Source organism: Pecten maximus, chromosome 4 (assembly GCF_902652985.1).
Source record: "Pecten maximus chromosome 4, xPecMax1.1, whole genome shotgun sequence".
In the NCBI taxonomy this organism is placed as follows: Eukaryota; Metazoa; Mollusca; class Bivalvia; order Pectinida; family Pectinidae; genus Pecten; species Pecten maximus.
The window spans coordinates 49,576,002-49,579,493 of NC_047018.1; positions in this window are offsets into that span (position 1 = coordinate 49,576,002).

Below are 3,492 nucleotides of genomic sequence, written 5' to 3' on the forward strand. Positions count from 1 at the left end.
ATGTATGTATGTAGACATGTATGTATGTATGTATGTATGTATGTATGTATGTATGTGATACCTACATGTAATTGAGATTGACTTCATATTACACGATTATTGTTCATAATAATTGAACCTTGAACACAGTAAGACCCCTAGCGCGCTTCCATAAGGGCCAACAAAAAATGATTATAGACGTTTTTAATAAATAAAGTTTCTTGTAAAAGAATGGTGTTGTCTAGAGAAAATAAACTTCATTTTGTAATGCATATATTACACATATTGTTTCATATCTTTATAAACGAAAATGGAAAAAAATCCATATCTATATTTCCTACAATTTTTTTAACTGGATGTGGATTGAGTTGTATTTGAAATTCCCAGTTACAATGTGTTAGTTAAAGGTTTACCACCAAAGTGACTCCGCCTATCGCTAGGTTTCGTCTCGCCGAATTTTAGTCAGTGTTCTGTCGGCTTTAGTTTGTTTTTGGTTTTATCGCCTACATTAATCCGCCTACCGTTAGGTTTCGTCTCGCCGACTATCTACCGTTAGGTTTCGTCTCGCCGACTATCTACCGCTAGGTTTCGTCTCCCCGACTTTATAGACAGAGTTCTCTCAGTGTCCCAGTTACAGGTAAATTTTAATCCATAATGGGTAAAACTGAGTCGTCATGCATTTATAACCAGAGGCCCAATGGTCCTGTATCGCTCACCTATAGTATTCATCCGAGAAGTGGGTTTATAGGGTGAATCATCTTTGACTTCAATGACCTTCAAAACATGTGTTTTTATTTATTGATTAGCACTGATCACACATTCAAATATATGTGGAAGTAAATGCTTTCCTTACTTTTCAAAAAAACAAAACAAAACGCTTTCACCGCTGGTTACTAGTATAACTGACATATTGAAATATACACGATTACTGAAATAGACAGCTTCTATCTTTTTATATAACACTGAAAAATTATGTCATTTATTCACTTCACAGCTCTTACATTGAAGAGTCGCGAAACTGATAATAAAGAGTCAGTCTGTAAAATGAAAAAAATAAATAAATAAGAAATCTATAAAAATATCTAAACTTCATTTTTTATGACACAGGGAGTAATCCTCTATATATTATCTCGTGTTTTGAAATTATTGTATATTGTTAATGTGCCACTCGAATGTAATTTTATAAGAGTTTAAGGAATGTATTATGTCAAAATGAAACGTACCCAGCTGGTTATGCATTTTGATTTGCCAGTGATCAATTACACAGAAGAAAAACAAACACACACAACACACACACAAATACATTTTTCACAGCGACAAAGGCACTGCAATTCAACTAACAAAGTTATGTAAAATAATCAAACCTAAAAAATCAGTAATCGATTTTTAATATAATTTCTTTACATACTTTAAAATTTATTTCAACATGATGTTTAATACCAATACAAGTTTAGAATTACAGGCCGTACAGTATCGATTGATTCCATGAAATAAAATCATTTTTCTTCAAAAAATATCAACATCGATGGATAATACCCGTATCATAAGTACTATCTGTCCCTGTACACCTCACTACGTGTACGTGGCGCTAAATTTAAAGGCCAAGTCCATCTCAGGCGCACCATCTGCACGTGCAAATACACAACATAAAAAAGCTGAGAGAAAATAATTGGGGTTTTTCACAGACGCAAGGCTACAGTCTTCCAACCCTCATATACTCATTCTATGAATGGTTTCCTATCATTCATATCAGCAAATTTCAGTAAATGTAAATTATAAACAGACAATTAAGGCGCATTTTGTGCGCACTTTATGATAAATATTGTCTTCACAGTTATAACGATGCGCGGCACAGGGGACCGATATCACGTGTTTGCGTATGAATTCATTCCAACGTGACCATATTGACCAGTGAAAATGTTGCTTACAAACTGTCCCTATGTAACCAGTGTTTTCACTGGATGCCTGTCAATCGGATTAGACAAGATTTGAATTTGTTCAGCGTTTTGAAGTGTAGGGTCACTTTTGCACGAGACTTGCTGTTCAGAAGACGTGGTTTGATCCAGTGCTGGATGTGAGTATTTTGTTGAATAGAAGCCATTGTAGATTTTGAATTTCTTTCAGCAACATATTTTCATTTTCAGGGTCAAACATTTTATCATATTAGTGTAAATCTATAACGAAAAGTTTAATCGAGATACATAGTTAGTACTAAATTTAGCAGCTGCTCGTTTCTCATGTTTTCATGTTCTCCTGTTTACTAAGAACTTTTTAATGAACGTTTTATTACTGGTGGTGGAGGATGGAGGAAGGGGGGTCCTGTATACTAAGAACTTTAATGTTTTATTACTCCTGGGGAGGGGGGGGGGGGGGGTCCTATATAGTAAGAACTTATGTTTTATTACTCCTAGGAAGGGAGGGGGGGGGGGGGGGGGGGGGGGTCCTATATAGTAAGAACTTATGTTTTATTACTCCTAGGAAGGGAGGGGGGGGGGGGGGTCCTATATAGTAAGAACTATACTGTTTTATTACTGGCGGGAGGAGTTGGGGGTCCTGTAAACAAAGATCTGTAATGTTTTATTACTGGTGTGTGTGTTTAGGGGGGGGGGGGGGGGGGGGGGTCATCTACAGTAAGAACTGTTGTGTTTTATTAGTTGTGGGAGGGGGGAGGGGTCCTGTATTGTAAAGAACTTTAATGTTTCTTTACTGGTGGGTGTGGGGGGGGGGGGGGGGGGGGGGGGTCCTGTATAGTAAGAACATTTTTTCATTACTCTGGGAGGTAGGGGTCCTGTATAATAAGAACTATAATGTTTAATTACTGGTGGGGGGGGGGGGGGGGGTCTTGTATAGAAAGAACTTGAATGTTTGATTACTGGGGGGGGGGGGGTGTTCCTGTTTACTAAGAACTTGAATGTTTTATTACTATAAGGGAGGGGGTGGGGGGTCCTGTATAGTATGAACATTAATGTGGTATTACTTGGGGGGGGCGGGGTCCTGTATACTCAGAACTTTAATGTTTTATTTCTCGAGGGAGGGTTGGGGTCCTGTATATTATGAACATTAATTTGGTAATACTTAGGGGGGGGGGGGGGGGTTCCTGTATACTAAGAACTAAGAATGATTTATCAGTGGTTTGCAGGGGAGGGGGGGGGGGGTCCTGTATACTAAGAACTAAGAATGATTTATCATTATCAGTGGTTTGGAGGGGGGGGGGGGGGGTCCTGTATAGTGAGAACTTTAATGTTTTATTACTAGTGGGTGGTTGGGGTGGGTGGGGGTGGGTGGGGTCTGGTATAGTAAGAACTGTAATGTTTTATTACTTGTGAGGGGGGGGGGACTGTAGAGTAAGAACTTTAATATTTCTTCATTGGTGGGTGGGAGGTTGGGGGTCCTGTATACTAAGAACTGTAATGTTTTATTACTCCGGGGGTGGGGGGGGGGGGGGGGGGGGTAGGATCCTACATAGTAAGAACTTAAATGTTTTATTACTCCTGGAGAGGGGGGGGGCGGTCC